The sequence below is a fragment of the Pyxicephalus adspersus genome, chromosome 5, assembly GCF_032062135.1.
Source record: "Pyxicephalus adspersus chromosome 5, UCB_Pads_2.0, whole genome shotgun sequence".
In the NCBI taxonomy this organism is placed as follows: Eukaryota; Metazoa; Chordata; class Amphibia; order Anura; family Pyxicephalidae; genus Pyxicephalus; species Pyxicephalus adspersus.
The window spans coordinates 16,798,001-16,816,763 of record NC_092862.1 but is presented as its reverse complement, the minus strand read 5'-3'; the positions used below and the strand labels follow the sequence as shown (position 1 = coordinate 16,816,763).

General features: G+C 34.7%; 1 long non-coding RNA gene across 1 annotated transcript in view; it reads right to left on the bottom strand.

The window, feature by feature from the left end:
- Positions 1–305: 305 nt before the first annotated feature.
- The window catches only part of LOC140330546 (uncharacterized), a 23,885-nt gene continuing 5,427 nt past the window's right edge, over positions 306–18,763 (bottom strand). Inside the window, exon 3 of the long non-coding RNA XR_011920759.1 lies at positions 306–401. This is a non-coding gene — a long non-coding RNA (uncharacterized lncRNA). The remainder of the gene's footprint in view (positions 402–18,763) is intronic.

Sequence of the window (18,763 nt, the reverse complement as noted above, 5' to 3'; positions counted from 1 at the left end):
AATATAACAAAATGCAGACCCATGACATTTCTCCAATGGTGGCAATCTAATGTTGCTTTTCAAATCATGTGAGTTGTATCTAGTCACATGATATCAGATATGTACCTTTCTTGGCCCCTATAGTATGATAACACCACAGTAGAAACAAAAAAAAACTTACAGCTTCACCATACCAATCTAATGTTTGGTGTACCCATAGTTTCTTCCAGATAAGACTTTTTGCAGTTTAGCAATATGAATACAAGCCATGTGTTATGAAATAATTATTGCTATACTTGCCTTATTGGAATTTTCAGCTGTAATGACCCAGACACATTGGGCATTGCTGTCATATTGAAATGGAAAGTTTGGTGATGTGAATGAGCCACTGGGACCTTGAAGGTTTGATCCACACGTTTTTACTGTAAAAGAAGAATATACTTATTTTCTCATAATTAAATATAGTGCACTTGTATATATTTTATAATTAACAGACTCTATTGCAAACAAATATTAAAAATAAAAGCATATTGTATTTACCTTTTAATATTAGCAAAAATGGTTAAAATAATAAAGATAAATACATATATGCATACATATTAATGTACAGCGCATTACAAAATACCATATATTCACTGTAATTATTCCTTATGGGCAACTGAAAAAACAAATCTCCATAGAAAATGCTATTTCCCCCTTCTCAATATCAATTAAGCTTTAATAACTAGTTAATATGTTTTTAATTATATGATTTAGAGAGTGTGCTTTCATTACTCTCAGACATTCATTTTTGTTATTCTCAATAGATGTAGTGAATGCCACAGTCAGTATAATTTTATTTTAATGTGCTAAATTATTCTTTCAGTGTGGATTTGTTTACAACCTCATTGAAAACTTAGTGAATGCTTTGTAAAAAAAATAAATAAATAATCTTTGACTGTTACAGTCAAAAAAACCACTTACTTGTGTCTCTAATACTCAGTTTGTAGAATTTTGAGAAAAGGTGGGTCATATAGGCTGTTGTATTAAAGGAGCTGAGGATGTTCAATCAATACTTGGACATGCACAGACTGAAACATTAGCCAAAATATGTATATTTTTCTTCTGCTTTTTTTTTTTACTTTTGTTGTCAAAAGAGGTGAACCTGAACTTTTATTTAGCAAAAATTCTCAAATATTTTAGTAAACCAGCCTGGTTGACTTGTTACCCCAATTGCACCAATTGACCCCATAGCACCTAGTGAGAGGTTCCATTTATGAATTGGCATTCATATACAAAATACAACAAAGCTATGATTACAAGACAATTGCAGAATTCAGTATAATACAATATTATAGTATAATGTTCAATTCACAAATTCATCTAATAAACTTGATAAAATATTTATTTATTAGAAAATGTTTTTCTCAATCATAAAAAAAATAAGTATTGAGGTGCTCTATATGATTTTTTAATAAATTTTGAGGATGCAGTACCTTTGGTAAAAAGGGGGAAAATTGATCAGACTTCTCCTTAATATTCAAACCAAACCCTTATAAAGGCATGCTGCCTGGATGGCTAAAAAAAGGGGATGGCGGGCAGTAAGTGTTTGTCCTCATTTCCTATAGGAAGGTAGGGTGTTGTTGTTGAATCTAAAATCCCTTGTTTTTAATGGGCACCCAGATTTCTTCTTTTTCTCCCAAGAAAATGAGTACATTATTATCCCAATATTACTATTCCTAGAAAAACCTAAAATAAAGCAGATAAGCCACCCACAAACCTCTACATCCTCATTTTGGGAAAGCAAAAGTGGGAAATAGGCCCTGTCTATCAACATAGAATCCCCATCACTGGGACCAATTTATTAAAGCTATCCAAGGCTGGAGAGAATACACTTTCTTCAGTTAAAGTGGGGTGATCCAGAAATTAAAGATTATTGAAAGGTGTTTGCTATTTGTTAAAAATGTTTTGAATCCTGGACCAGATCCATTCCAGGTTTGCTGGATCAACCAGCTTCAATGATGAAAGTGTATTCTCTCCAGCCTTGGAGTGCTTTGATAAATCGGGTCCATCGAGGAAAGCTATGTGGCCTATTATAAACCTAAATAAACAAAAATAACATGCACTGCTTTAAAGCATTCCACAAGCATGGTATTTAAAAGGTTGGTGTATTTTCTATATGTCCCTCTAAGCTGCAAAAAAGCACCCCCCCCATGCCATTTTGACAGTAAATTGCCTTTTCATCCTAAATAAATATTATATTAAAATAATATAAAATGCCTATGGTTGACTCAGCCCTATAAATAACCAAGATCTTTTTTGGGTAGACAGTTCTTTAAATATAATCCTATATATATATATATATATATATATATATATATACCATATATATATATCTATATATATATATATATATATATACCCTGTAATTCATTAAAAGATCAAGATGTATTGACCCTGAAATTACTAAAACTCTAAAACTACTTGCACTGTTCCTCTTTAGAACTTTACACAGTAAGGAGCAAACTCCTGATTTTTTGGGGCTGACTTATTAAAAAAGTAGTGAGTTTTCACAAATCAAAGTGAACCAGTGTTCATCTTGACTATCCAATCATATTCAGTTAAATTAGAAAAAACAACAACAGGATTTCATGATTGGATAACTGAAGTGAGCGCAGCTTTACTTTATTCACTTTGCCAAGTGAAAATTCTTAGCAAGAAATTTCTTTCAGGTTTCTTAGCTAAGTGAGTATTCTTTAGCAAATCAGACCTATTTAATCAAATATATTAGGAAACACATAACTATAATGTGTCTTTTTCTCTCAAACAAATGTTGCCACTGAACTGAAAAAAAAGAACTTCTGTTTTCTTTTTATCACACTCCCGGGAAGATAAAACATATTAGTCATTCTACAACCCATACACACTCTCAGCGGTGCAAATGTAAGAACATGTGCTGCTTGCTGGAGACTAAACCAAAGCTGTTTGCAGCTAACTGCTTTGATAAGATTTAGATGTAGAAACCGAGAAATGTCCCATATCTTAAATAAGTGACCCGCAAGACTGAACTCTGCATGTTATTTGGTTAAGCTGCAGCAGGCTCGTAGAAGTTTCTTGTCTTTTTGTGACACTTTTTAAACAAACATCTGTGCAAGGGCAACCCTACTAAATGAAAACTTATTTGTAATTGCCAACATTATACAATTAGCTATCAAATGCCAGCATTCCATAGATGTGACAAAAATACTGCTGGTAGAATGGAAAGAGGCTTCCTGGGGGAGCAGAAGTCACTTTATCTGCACTTGCATCAGTAATTAGAGGCCTTCAAAATGGCCCTTACCTCTGTGGAACAAACTTTTAGGATGTTGTGGAGACTTGTTTTATAGTAGCACTCAACAGATTTAGTAGCAACAATGGAAGAGTCCAGTAAAAAGAGATTCAGCAATAGGTACTAAATAGATTACATAGGTTAAAGTATACCTAAAGTTCAAATGTGTTAATAATATTTATATTTTTACTGTAGGGATTTGTTATATGCCACCCTTAAACTAAAACTGTGATAAATGCCTGATTCTGGACAACTGAAGGAGAAGAGAGGATTTCTTTCACTTTGAAGATATTTCATCTCATCCTCTTACTGCTGTGTTTCTCAGGCAAGATGCGTAAAGAAGTTTTCTTAGCGGGATATGGGACAGAGAAGACACAAAAAACAGAACGTAAAAAAAAGAGCCTATACTATTCCCCACGCTACAGAGACATTAGGCTTAATGGGGCCTTAGACAAAGCATTAACTTACGTACCCCCATCACTTCTATTGACATTGATAAGGATTGTGATAGGTACAGAGAGGCCACCCCATCCTTCTTTGTGAAGTGGCCGGAAAGTGCCTAGCTTTGACCAGTTGGTCCATCTGCCTGGTACATCAGAATGATGGATAAAGTTTAGCAGCTGGCAATGTGCATTTGGCAGCTTGTTTCTATACACACTATGAGGTTGAATTGCCCCGTGCGAATTATCATCTTGTAAGGGGTATTTTGCTTAGCTTAATGAATAGGTTGAGGGTCTGTTGATTTAAACCCTCCAATCACGTACAAGGAACAATTATGTTTTTTATTTTACATTTACATGATTGGATATGTTTTGGAGGTGATAATTGGACTTAAGTGATCAACCCCAAAAACTATCTATCTATCTATCTATCTATCTATCTATCTATCTATCGCTATCTATCTATCTATCTATCTATCTATCTATCTATCTATCTATCTATCTATCTTTCTACCTATCTCTTTTAGAGAGCTTGGTGAAACATTGTTATAGCCTATAAATTCATGTCATTCAGATCCTTGCCCTTGTCAAGTTTGTTAATAAGTTTTAGAAATGAGTTTCTATGTACCGAATAGCCTAATAAAGTATTCCACAGTCAGAACTTTGGAGTCAAGCAACACATTATATAGGCAATAAAGCCCAATCTGTCTGCAGAAAAAATGCAAAAGCAAAACTGAATATGTTTGGCAGGTTCTTTCATATCCATTCCTCAGGCACCAAAGATAGAATGGAATTACTCTAAAATCTGGCTTCACAATCATTTGTTAGTCTGTAGAGGTAGAGCATTTATCCAATCAATTCTTTGTTTACTCAGGAACAGATTGGATTTTCTGCCAGCTAGCACAAATTTTTCCTTCATTTGGGGTAAGGGCACAAAGTATTAAACATTGAAGTTTGCATTTACGGTATTATTATATCAGCGTCTCTGTTTGTCACATATTTACTGTGATTGCTAAGTAAATATGATTACATTTTTGGGGAAAAAACTCATAAGGGATTGCTAGATAAAAATGGAAAATCACATCATCTAATCAATATTCATAGGACACAGCAAAGTTTGTCATTGCCATCTGTTTTAAAATATGACAGTGGAGTTATTTACAACATTATTTAAAACTAATTAGGGAACAATTAAAAAAATCCAGCACTGGATTCGTTGGTTGCACATGTCATGCAATTATTTATTTTACTACTCTGTACATTAGAGAGAACTGGGTGAACTTAATTTGTGATGATGTAACAATGTGCAAAGTAAACACATTTATCTGTTTTGATTGTGTACAGTTGCAGAGAATGTAAACTATTGGAAACAAACTGGCAAGAGTGAACATTGCAGGCTGATGAAATCTTCTATGAACAATGAAAGTAGTCCATGACAATGCAATTTCTGAGTTATACATTTTTGGATGTCAATTATTAGAAATGTTGTTGGTGTAAATAAGGCTCAAAGCAGAACTAAACCAGTGCAAATCACCCATTCCCATTCCATCTCAGGGCATCACCATCCTCTTTCTTTCCTTTTTCCAAGAGATTATCTTCAACTATCTTAATTGGCCATCTTCATTAGCTTGCACAGCCCAGTGATTTTGAAAGTTCCCCAATGCAATCAGGAATATAAATTGAGTTATTGCAGAAGAGACATTGCCTGTTCCTTTCTACGATAACCTCCTGCCTGATCATGTATTCTGCATAGTGGGACTTAAGTTGTACTTTATAAAGTGGCCAGATAATTTTTTCCAGAGTATTAGCTTCTGCCAGAAAGTTCTCTCAAATCACAAATTTATGTGTTGAAATTATGTGTTGAATGCTTTGCACCTTATTATATGTTGTGGTTCTACCTGCAGACCCCAAAATTACTAAATAACTTTGTAGGGGCCAGCAGATGGAACCATACCACAGTAGAGTAAGACCCCTTTACGGATTTATGGTTGAAAATGCACTATTCTCCACTCCTAGCCACCCCTCTTCAACTGCTATGTTGTCATCGCAAAATTTCACAGCCAACTTGGTATGTGGTTGACTGAGTTTCGGTAAGGTTGAGTGCAGATGAGGTGTGGTTCTTCCTCCAAAAGAAGAAAAAACTTCACATCTCAGGCAACTATCATTGGAATCCTTGTCCCCACTTGGTAATTTATCTTCAACTTTTGGTCTAATATAAACTCCGGATAACATTGGTCACCAACACAAACAGATGGCATACAAACAATAAAAAGGTTCCAATCCTTAACACTATACATAAGTAAAAAAAAAGGTTTACATATTGTGACAGAGTGTCAATAAGAGTGACAGGAAAGTGCAATAAAGGCTCAAGGGAAATGAAAGAAACCTGATTCTTTAGGGCCCTGGAGCCAGCCAAGGGAGTGCATGGGTGGGTTCCTTGGCCAAACCCAATCCTGAGTGGGTAAACCTGCAATCAGGTGCAAAGGAGAGAGGAAATTATTAAGCAAGAGGCTGAGGAAAGAGGATCAGCCACTGTGTTGCAGGCTGGAGTGTGCTTAGAAGGCAGCCAAAGGGTTCCAGGTTGTGAAGGGAGCCAGAGGGTTCCAGGCTGAGAAGGCAGCCAGAGGGTTCCAGGCTGTGAAAGGAGCCAGGAAAGCCAGGGGACAAAACCAGATTGGAACTGTGAATGAAACAGTGTTGATTTAGTGTGTGTTAGTAAGACAGGGCACCTAAGTGAGGTAGCCAGAGGCCCAGCTGGGCTACTGTTTGTTGTTTTTCTTGTGAAGTGCTGGAAAGTGTGCTGTAACACTTGCCTAAACAAATAAACCTGCTGTTGTTTTGTACTTTTGGAGTCTGCTGCCTCTAATCTTCCCTGTAAGCATCCCATTACCATGAGCAACCCCTAGTGAGATAACACAATATGTATATGCTTTAAAGGCTGTAGTGTATATTCAATACAGGTAAAAAGTAAAAAAAAACAAAAAACACTGGGTTGTACTATGCATTGTGTTTTAACCATTAGCAAAATATTTATTGCTTATAAGTGATTGGTATCAGTGTTGCTGACTATGCATCATTTCTCCATATATCAACTATGACTTGTCCTCATAAACCTTAGCCTAATATTCACTTAGCACCATTAATGTGTTTACAATCAATACACACTAAAATCACTGTTACATTCATAAAATCCATTTCACTAAGTAGTAATATGCCAGTGGCAGTCTTTATTGCTAGAAGCCTTTGCTGATCTATACATTTTTCATCAATATTTAACAAAGGATGTACCATTTGTTTGGTCACTTTCTGGGCTGTGACTTTTATTCATAGTGGTTCAGAAGTGCAAATAAATTTAGCAAAGGATTCAGTCTATTATTTTTTCTTGTTTTCCATTTATGCATACGATTTTCATGAGCTTGGCTTAAATGCCACAGAATATTAGTATATTGTATTATTCAAGAGGAATTTATTTCTGTTCAAGTCGTTGTAGCTTAGGATGGGATTCAAGCTCCCCAAACCTAAATTCACAGTGAACTTTGAATGGATTGCACTTTGCTAACTTTGAAACTACCAAAGGTGTCCACCAGTTGTTAGCATCATAGGGTTTCCCAATGAAGCATGTTCTTAGTTATGCTAAACGGGATGGAAGCTATTGGATTTGGTGAACTTCAATGCGGAAGAATCCATATTGAACCAAATGTAGTTGTGTTTGCCCATCTGTAGTTGTCACATAGATAATTATTTGATCTTGGTAGAATGTCAAATATGAAATAGGAGAATAAAAGATGTGTTTATGAATATATGTGTATATGAATATATAGTACTGAAATATTCATTTTCAAGTGACCTATATGATAATTTTGTAATATTAATATGAATTCAATTTTGACAGGTTAAAATACAATCACATAAGAACAAGTCCCTAGTGATATGCATTAGCCTTTAGGCTTAACTACAGCAAAAGCTTTTTTTTTTGTTTTGGATCTTACATGGAAGGGGTAAAACCTTTTTCATATGTATTCTGAGTTCTATGTTTATATCAGGTAATCTTTCCCTTACTTTCTGTAGGCACAAGAGCCTAAAGAAAATCTCTCTATCAAGGAAACAGACAAAACTAAAAAACAAAATCTTAACGATAGTGAGAAAGAGGTAGAACTCCTAATATTTGTCTGTAGGTGAACACAGGTTCATTAAAAGGTTTTAGTGTGCATTTGAAAAATAAAGCTGGGTCTATGGAACTAGTGATGATTGATTCTGCACAGATTTTAATCTTTTGGGATTCATGAACGCTCAAGGTTTAGAAAACCTTGTGTTGAAAATGGATCAATCTTTGCTCTGCCCACTACCCGCCAATTGAAAAGCCCCCTGCTGTGTATCTTCACAAAGGGTTGACAACTCGTAGGTATGTATACAGTCACCAGCATTCATCCCTTCAATTTCCTTCATAAATTCATATAAAAGGAATAACGTATGGTTAAGATGGTTAAGTCAAACCCATGGTTAAACAAAACTCGAACACTTTGGTTTGTATAGACTGAGAATTCCACAGACTTAGGGAGGAAAGATAAAGTATGATCACACATTAATATTGCAGAGCCATAACCAATAGCCAAAGACATTCTTTTTCACATGCATTTCTTGTTCTCTTTAACATAAGTCAGTGTCCCTTTTCTTTCTCCTTGTCTGCTGTTCAAATTCTTTACGTATGCCTTGGAGGGATATACCCTGTTTTCTTTGAAGTTATCCCTACATCCACTTTAGAATGTAGGCAACGTTACTTTAAAGAGCAATTTGTGTGATAGCATATCTGTGATAGCATACACCTTCATATTTACATCTTTATCCATAATTGTTTCTTTAAATCACATTAATATTACATATTGTGTAAGTCCAATTTTCAGGAAATGAACGGCTTTCCCTCACTGTGCAACTATCCATAAGCTATAACATTGGCGTTACAGCTTCTGGCCATTTCCTCTCTGTTGCTTTCTGATATTTTTAACTTCAGCAGGCTGAGTAGGAATGAGTTTAACAGGGCAAAGTTTAATTTCCAGTCTGGCACATCTCATATGTCTTTTAGAAAAAAAGGAATTGTATTAGGTACAATGTAAATGGTTTTCTTTCTTTTGTTTTATTAACTTTTTTTTTTCTTATGAAAAATTTGAAATTACGGTGCTTCGGAGGGAATCTGGGTTTCAATATTAGTTTTATGCCTGTACTGTTAAAATATATCTAATATTTGACAGTAATTGTGCATTTATGTTTGTCAACACTAAGAACCTAGCTTCAATTCCAATCACAGCATTATTGGATTCTCGTAACAAGGAAAATATACCTAGAGGCTTAAAACAATATACCGCAAATCTGCATTGATTAGTCACTCATTACAAATGTTTGCCTGTATAGATTTTTACTGTCATCAGTTATAAAACACTTGTGCCACCGACACAATTGTCAGGCTGGATCATATTTTTTAATGGAAAATCTATGGCCTTAATAACATTAATTATTTAAAGATGTTACAATATTTAACTTCTTCTTTGTGACAATCATCCTAGTACATTATTTAGGACCTGCCGTGCTGATATATTCCCAAGACATTTAATACAGTACAAATAGGGACTTAAAACCCTACCAGTGAACTTCCCCATTTTTGTTCCCTTTTGGTATTTTAACTATAGTGTTAAAAACTTTTTGGAATGTTTATGTCTGCCCTCTGCACACTTCCCGTGTCATGTATATTTGGACCACCTAGGTAGTATAGTGGGTCAGTGGCTAGCACTCTTGCTTTTCCAACATGAGGTTCCAGCTTACAATCTCAACCCGAAACTGTATGATGTTCTCCCCATGTTTTCTTTGGGCACTCAAAAACATTTGGGTATGTTAATTGATTTCCCCAAAAACTTACCATAGACTAGTGTTAGTGATATGACAATTGACATTATGGGCCTGATTTATGAAAGCTCTCCATGGCTGGAGAGAATACACTTTCAGAAGTGAAGTTGGATGATCAAAAAACATGAACTGGATTTTTGAAAATCATTTGCTATTTGCTAGCAAATGTTTTGAATCCTGGACCAGATCCATTCCAGGTTTGCTGGATCACCCAGCTTCACTGCTGAAAGTGTATCCTCTCCAGCCTTGGAGAGCTTTCATAAATCAGGGCCTATAAATTGATATGTAATATGTCAGCACTATATAAATACAAGATGATAATAAAATGTATCCACAGAGCAATTCCTCCCTATGCTGTAAAAATGATGATAATGGGAGGACTTTGGTAGTTTGACAATAGAAAACTAGGTAGCTTTTATAAAAATACTGCATGTTATCATCATACTATATGTAATTAGAAGCTAGATGCATTTTGGCATAGCTATTGTTCTGTAATTACATGTTTTTTAAAAGAATATACATACTGACTGTGTGTATATTTTTATTGCCTTGACATACATGTTAAGTCTAAAAATCCTAAGGACACTAACCTCAAGCATTTACTGCCAAAGCTGTGTTTATGAAAACTGAAATGAATTTGGTCATTTACTGGGAACAGTATTCCTAAATGTAATTAGTGTATTTATGACTAATCCAGAGAATGAATCTTGATTTGTGGCATTTGGTTTTCTCAGTAAAATCAAATGTACGAAATTACTTTTTTTAACATTCTACGGAACTAACCTCTGTTTTGTTTGAACTTGATGGACTGTATTTTTTAATCTTGCTTATAATCTTACTGAAGTTATAACTCTTTGAAACTTTATGAACCAGGATGACATTGATTTTAGAAATTGGATTTTCAAAATGTTTACAAGAGTACAGATCACTTAGAGAAATTGAAATACAAACTTTGATCAAGTAAAATAGACTCAGTAAACGTATATACTTACAATAAAATTAATATAGTAATCATATTATAAAAATAGGACTATGGATATTTATATATATACCAGTAATATACCTTGTATATATATGAAATCTGGGGATTCAACTTTCCAGCAGGTGAATGTTCTTTTCAAATTCTATCGTAATTTGAAAGGTAAACTATACAAGAAGTATTCTAATGTCACTGAATAGCCTAATTTTATATTCATATTAGAATACATACATTTTCTGTTTTAGAGATGGAATCTGGATTTGGAAACTTTTGCTTTTATATCTTAAGATACATTAGAAATGAAATTACAAAAAAAGTATTTGGATGACAGGTACAATTTACTTTTATAGACTAGAGCGAAATGTTCTTGGCTAAAAGGTGTTTTCTTGGCCAAAAGCGTATATTAAAGTGTGTCAAAGCCGAAGAACAAAAATGTAAATCATTGGAGCTTGCCAGTCTTTAAATGTGGTAATTGATTTTTTTTTAACAGTTTTGCCATTTATTCATTTGATGATCTGGCAAGTAACACACTTCCTAACCTAGGGTGATACTGAATTGAACCTGAACTTTTCTGAATCAACAGAATTCATCTTGGATTGCTTAGTAATCACCAGCGCAAGTCTACAACCCATTCTTTCAAATCTTTTTACATATCCCCTTCCATTTTCCCCCTTACATAACAGCTAGTTTCCAGAATAAAAAATGTCCATTCAAGTATAGAATACGATTTTTTGTGGGAGAAGACAGTACATGTTCATAAGAGCTCCAACATGGAAAAAAGATGGTGGATACGCTCATGGATGGTAAGTACCATCAACAAAGGGGGTTCGCTATGTAGTGAAACTTTTATTTTAAACTGAATAGGCAAAGTAAAGATTTGCTCAAAAGTATAAAACCAAAATAATTTCAGCAGGGAACTATTAGAACTCACCAGGTTTGTAATACACGTAGTCCCCGGGTTAAGGACAACCGACATATGGACAACTCTTAAATATGAACGGGGTGGGGGATCGCTCCTGTGCAGGATGGAGGCTTGATGGGGGGGGAGGGGTTTGCATGACTTGCAGAAGAAATATTTTGCCAAACACAGTTGAGGTTGTGGGTGATCTTAGGGGTGAGCTCTCTGCAGCCTCTTGTAACTCTTTTAGACAAACTTTGCAGTTGTTTCTTTTTGCATATCAAAGCACAGCTTGCTCCAGAAGGTAATAAATGTCTAGGCTCCATCATTTTTTTTTGTTCTAATTGCATTTATTAAAATAATGTACCTGTTCTGACTTACATATAAATTTAACTTAAGAACAAACCTACAGTCCCTATCTCATATGTAACCCCGGGACTACCTCTACTTACTAGACAGGGGATTTTGAGATGTAGTGTTTGTAAAAAAAGGTTTTTACTACTATCTTTATACCTACTGGGTCTAATATTAATTTCTGTTTACCATGTTGACTAGTGTCATTGAGATGGAAAGTAGTGAGGTTAGGTAGAAACCTAAAATATGATTGTCACTATAACATTAGTTGAGGTAAAATTTTACAATAGGGACCCCATGTGAAACCATATTTGGAACGATAAAAGTGGTTTCTTCTTAGTAAGGCTGCCCAATGCTGTATCTTGGCTATCCTTTTATCTCACTCCCGAGTCTGTGTGACTATAAATGACAGACAATTAAAATCTATAATGATCTGATTGTAATAATTACAAAGGAATGCTCTTTTTTAGTTTTGAAGAATATCATTCAGCCTAACTGACCTTGCATAACATGGCTGCTGAAATATAAATCTTTGCACCTACATCTGTACACTGTAGCTTTGTCTTTCTGCAATTGTAACTCACATACCAATTTCAGATTATTGTTCGCTGTCCTAAAAAAGAAAATTGAATGCACATTTTAAGTCTTGTCAGAGACTATTTTAAGTTAGTCTTCTGGAATATATTTCACGCAACCTTTTATTGAAACTTTCTTCCTAGGTTATTTTATTGACACTTTTGCTGAAATCACAGTTCCCTATAGAAGCAATTTTAGTCAGTAAAAGGAGAAGAATATAATTATATTCTAATAAAAGAAATAGGATTTTTACAATCTATTTTTACTGTTTCTCACCTAGATAATATATTATTTTCATTGTACTTTTTTATACCATCCTATTGGCTGACAGAAGTCAGTTAAAGGAAAAACAAACATGCAGTTTGTCCACAGAATAAAAATATGAGCTTATATATATCTGTGGAAATGTACAAAATAGGAAAATATATACAGAAGCATTCAACATTCAAATAGCTCCAAAACAAATAATATTAAAATAGTTGGAACATTGGAACTTTAAAAATTGATTAATCTTTCAAGTATAAAAAAGGACATTTTTTTTTTAATATTACACTACAGATGGTGGCTTTTATGTCTTCTGAGTTGTAATGCAATCAACATAAAGCTAGACTGACAGTTTGTAAAAAAGGAAAAAAAGATGGCAAACCTACCGTAAGGCACTGGCCCAGCACCAGTGCTCTCCAGCTGGTAATTCCCTAATCTAACTCTACACTTGTCACCTATAGAAAGCCCCCCACTCTGCCTTAGATGGCTAGTTTTGCCATCCCAGGACACAGTTTCCCCCAGGATGTCTGTGTGCAAAATGAATCAAAGCCAAACAGTCAATCTGCTGAACAAGGTATCCAATGGTAGAAACAAAAATGAGTTGGAGTCACAGACAAAGTCATTCCAGGCACCACCAGTGGTCCCATCACTAGCAGGTCAGCCAGGCTAAATGTTACAAAGGACATCTGGTGTTTGGGAGCTGAGAACCTATAAAAGCCTAGCAGTCAATGGCAGATCAAAATCGAGACAGGAACTAATGCAGTCATTGGCTGCAGCACAGACTCTAAAATCCCGTTCAGCTGTGAATAGTCTCAGTGTATGTGCTGGGGATGCTGAGATACTCACATGCATGTCTATAGGGAAACATGGGATGCTGCAAGCTGCAGAGCAAAGGACATAAATGGCATGCTGGGCTGTGTTGGCTTACGGCACAGGATTGCTGCCAGATAAGCATCTCCTAATTCCTACAATCTGTAGCCACCACTAATATCCACGCTGCTGGGTGGGTTGGATGCCACATTCTCCGCTGGATACATTGCTATGTCCTAGAACCAAACCATACAATAAGGAATGTGTCATCAGACACCCAATTGCATTAAAGCGAAGACTGCAATCAACACTTGGAAAGTATTGTTCATCTTCTTTTATATTGTATGGATTATAATAAGTCATGCCAAGAAGAGATAGGTTTGTAATCTAAAAGAACCTAAAGTTAGATGATTTTAAACAAGGTGTTCAAGCTACATGGTCACTCTAGGTACAACAAAAAAGGAAGAAACCTATGTTAATAATATGTTAAAAAAACAAGGTAATTTCTTCCTGTTTTCGGTCAGCATTACTGAAGGATTTATTACATATTTAGCTTTACACCTTCAGTGCCCATTCTTCCTCTCCGCTTCTCTCCTTTCCTACATTGACAGCTCACTACACTCCTTTTCACAAGTATATTTCCTTTTGTTTTGCCACAGTCTACTTTCTACTATCAGGTATCACTGACCACCTACCTTTCTGGTTTTCTCTACAGAATTACACTTCTTCTACCCCTTTGCTCCTTTTATATTTTCCTAATTTACTAAATTTTCTTCCTGTGTGCCTACTTTTGTTTCCCCTCCCATTGCTGTATATGTAATAAGTAGACCATGATGTAATGGAAGATGAGGGTTCACAAACAATTACAGTACTCAGCATGGGGGACTAAGTACACACCAATGAGGAGACCAAAGACAAAGCATCCACAGAGACACCGTACAAACACATAAATTACTTTGTTTAGTCTTGAAAGCTCTCGGGGAAATTAACAAATTTACATCAGAGGATACTTGGCTCATGTATCAGTTCTAAATAAGCTGTAAAAAGTAACCTTTATTTTATTTTAAAGGTTAAATTTTACAGTTAAATTGGAACAGATACCCCACACAGACAGAGAACAAACATAGACAGAGCAAACAGAAAAACAAAGCAAACAGAAAAGAAGGTGCAAAGCAGACAGAGAATATGCAGTACACATGCAGTCAGTGAAGAACATTTATTGTATTGCATTATTGTACACAAAACCCAAGCACTCAGAACAAACAACAAAGCACAGAGAGCATACACAGAGTACACGGAGTCACAATATAAATAGTCATACCACACACAGGGTGCATACAGTCAAGATATACAAATCACAGTACCAGTTGTAGTGGACTCTGAAAAATGATATCATGTTGCATATTTTTCCTGTATGTAATACAGGTAGTCCCCGAGTAAGGACATCTGATGTACAGACAACTCCTAGATACGAATAGGGCTTCCCTGCTCATTTGTGTGCAGGACGCAGGCTTGATGGGGGGAGGGGACAGTTTGCATGACTTGCAGAAGAAATTTTTTGGTGCTCTGCAACATATTGTAACTCTTTAATGACCAAGACAAACTCTGCAGCTGTTTCTTTTTGCATATTAAAGCACAGCTTGCTCCAGAAGTTGAATTTCTAAGCTTCATAACCTTTTTCTTTTTGTTGTTTTTTTTTGCTTTGTTTTTTGCTTTGTTTGTGATTAACTCACAGTGAGGATTCTTTACAGTAACTGACACCACGCTGCCTAATAATATGTTGAGACAAACATCTGTCCTAATTGCATTTATTAGAATAATGTACCTGTTCTGACTTACATACAAATTCAACTTAAGAACAAACCTACAGTCCCTATCTCCTATGTAACCTAGGGACTACCTATACATGACTGCTGTTATGAATGGTATCAGATAAAATATTGTAGCGTGCCTGGCAAAAACGCAATGTGTTCCTTATTGAGAAGGTGAGCACCTTGCAGATATTTTAATGCTCCAAAGACACACAAGAATGCACACAATTATCGGGTGGTTGCTGTCTCTGTACTTTATAGTAAATGAGTTTGCACACTGAGTCTATCAATGCAATGATATCAATAATTATTTGAGTTTATGGGCCACAAGAAAGTCTTTAACAACATGGTGACTTAACATAGATGAAATTAGCACAGGTCACACATGAATTATAATTATGCAAAAATGTTGTAAATAACGTATTCTATATTATAAATTTGTCAAAGTTTATTCAGTAACACAGAACATGCCTGTGTAGTTCTGGTTAAGCTATCATTTGTTTTAAAGGATTAATAAAAATGGTAATGTTTTAAATATTTGATTTATATTCTAATAGGACCTAAACTACCGAACACATTAATAAAAATAACACTCCTAGCATGCCTTAACAGTACCCTTAAATAGGTAAAATGACTGAAGACCTTTTTTAATGCATACAATATATTTTTATCACCTTATATTACCATCTATGTCTTTTTGACCTTTACATTTATCTTGAACTGAAATACACAGTAAATCACAATATTTTTTTTTTTATGCTTAGATAAAATGAACAACTAAGAATTAAGCTTTAATTGTCTATAGGAGCATTTGTGAATTTGGAGGTATTCACAACAAGAAAATAGTAAATGCTCTGAATGTTAGGTACCCTATTAACCTGGTAATGGACGATAATAGATACTAGGTGTTAGTAGAACTTTTGTATAAACAAATACATTATGTCAATGTAATGTATGAAAACAAAGGATAAAACAATTGGACTGTTACAGTCTATTAAGGGAAAACTCGGGTGATCCCCTGGAAGATCTGGCAAACCTAGAATAGTTTTCTTACAAATCATTTGCTATTGGTTGACAAATGTTTTAAATCCTCAACCAGATTCATTTCAGGTTTACTGAATCACCCATGATCTCTATTTAAAGTATATCTTCTCCAGTCTTGAAGAGCTTTTTAATGAATTAGCCCCAAATTAAAAAGGTAACAGTTCAATCCAATATTGAATCAGCTAATGCATATTTAGAGTATATAAGCAATAGTTGAAAGTATAGCTATTCTTTTTAGCATTTCTCTTTATATGTCTATCTTCTCTCCAGCCCCTAAGTCTGACATTTATATACCCCTGTTCTTCTAAAATATATACACTGGTCCAAATAGGTGCTGCCTGGCTTCTATTCCAATTATCTCACATCCAGGTTCTGTCCCTTCTACAAACATCTATTAACCTCCCTAGTGGTTCATTTCTTTCCGGTTTTATATGTCTAAAAGCACTACATTGTGTTTCATGAAAATTTATTTTACAGTATAATATAATAGTATGAGTATAATTATTAATAATAAATAATAATAATAATAAAGTTTGAAACACAAAATCATGTAAAAGCAATAAACTGAATAAATTAAAACATCTATATATTTAAAAAAAGTTTTAATTTTTTTACATTTTTTTTAATTACGTATTATACTCATACTAATATATATACTGTAAAATAAATGTTCTTGAAAACAATGTACTGCTTTTACACATAAATCCAATGTATTGCATTGCATTGTATTCAATACAGTTATTTTGTATTGAATGCAATACACATGGATTTTGAAGTTCCCGCCCCGCTCCACCGGCAACGTACACACGCATCGACGTCAGCTCCCGGTGACTCCCAGCTCCCGGGAACTCCCCGGTGACTCATCGGGTGCAGAAACCGGTCGGAGGAAGAGAGAAGAAGACGGAGATTGCGGCGATGGACGATGCGGGATGCCGGCGGATCAGGTAAGGCTCTATTTACTATTACCTTGCATTGGATTACCTACCCCGAGTGTGACTCGGGGTTACCGCTTTTAGCAACTTTTTTCTACCCTGAGTCACACTCGAGGTTACCGATAGGGAGGCTAATTATTCTTTTGTGTCTATTACATTTTAGACTTAGGTTACTGAAGTTTTCAATTTTTTCAATCTTCACAATTTTTCTTGAGACAGTATTTGTGCTGACATTGATTTGCTTGGAAATATTTAATCTCTGAGTTAAAGAAGGGAAACGAAATGTAAAAGGTATTTACTGAAAGGCATGTCCTGAGGAAACTAAAATGCATATACTGTATTACACAAGAAACCAGAATTTCAGTACCATCTGTTTACTTATTTTTTCCATATGCCAGTGTATGCATTTGTAATATCTTTCATAATATGCTTCATCTGTACAAGGAAAATTCATTCTGTTTTAAGGATCCTGAACCCTTTACTCCGCTGTTCTATTTATATATTTACAGAAAAAAAAAATACAACCAATTCTATACAGATTACCTAACACAACCTGTACTGCAATATAAAATAGGTTAGTTGCTGCTTTCATTTTTTTTTTTAAATTTAAAATCATCTGTTACTGTTGTTAGCTGTCAAACTGAACCTTTTCTATGCTAGATAATATATTTAAAGCTGGCCTTCATGTAAAGTACACAATTTTTTTTATTATTTTCTCTTATAGTTATTTTTTTTTATTCCTTCGGAGTTATTTTAGAGGTCTATTTTCAAATGTTTCCAAAATTCACTATTTACCCAAATTGGATTCCTTTTTTTTACATAAGTAAAGACATAAATAACCTTCTAAAGTTTTTTTTTCTGTTAAAGCAAAACTAAAGTTTTGGTTTGAAAATTTGTGACCAGGCTAAGCATCATTGTGAAAAGGGCCCGGTGATATCCCTTCCACTATAAGCATCAAAATCAAGAAAGAGAAGAAAGAAGAACATGGTGGCGCCTGTAATGGCATGGGAACAGGTGAGTATAGATATGGTTTAGTTCCGCTTGCATGTTGCATGACCTTGGAATATATATATATATATAATTTGATTGAGGGTAAAACAAACCTCAAGAAAAATTAGAATTAGATAATATTGTATTCCAAATAGTTACTAAGTTACTACACATATCGGATCACCCAAATATATGTATTTTTATTATGTATTTACTTGAATTAAAAATAAAATACATACTGACAAAATAGATGTGAAACAGCACAGATAATTCTGAATTTGTATTAGAAAACAAAAGGATTAGTTCAATCCTGCAATGCTTTGGAATTTACTTTCACTTTTTGGTCCAGGAGGCACATCAGAATGTAAGAGGAGATCACTTTAAATAGGTCAGATGTTATTATTATTATTATTATTATTAAACAGGATTTATATAGCGCCAACATATTACGCAGCGCTGTACATTAAATAGGGATTGCAAATGA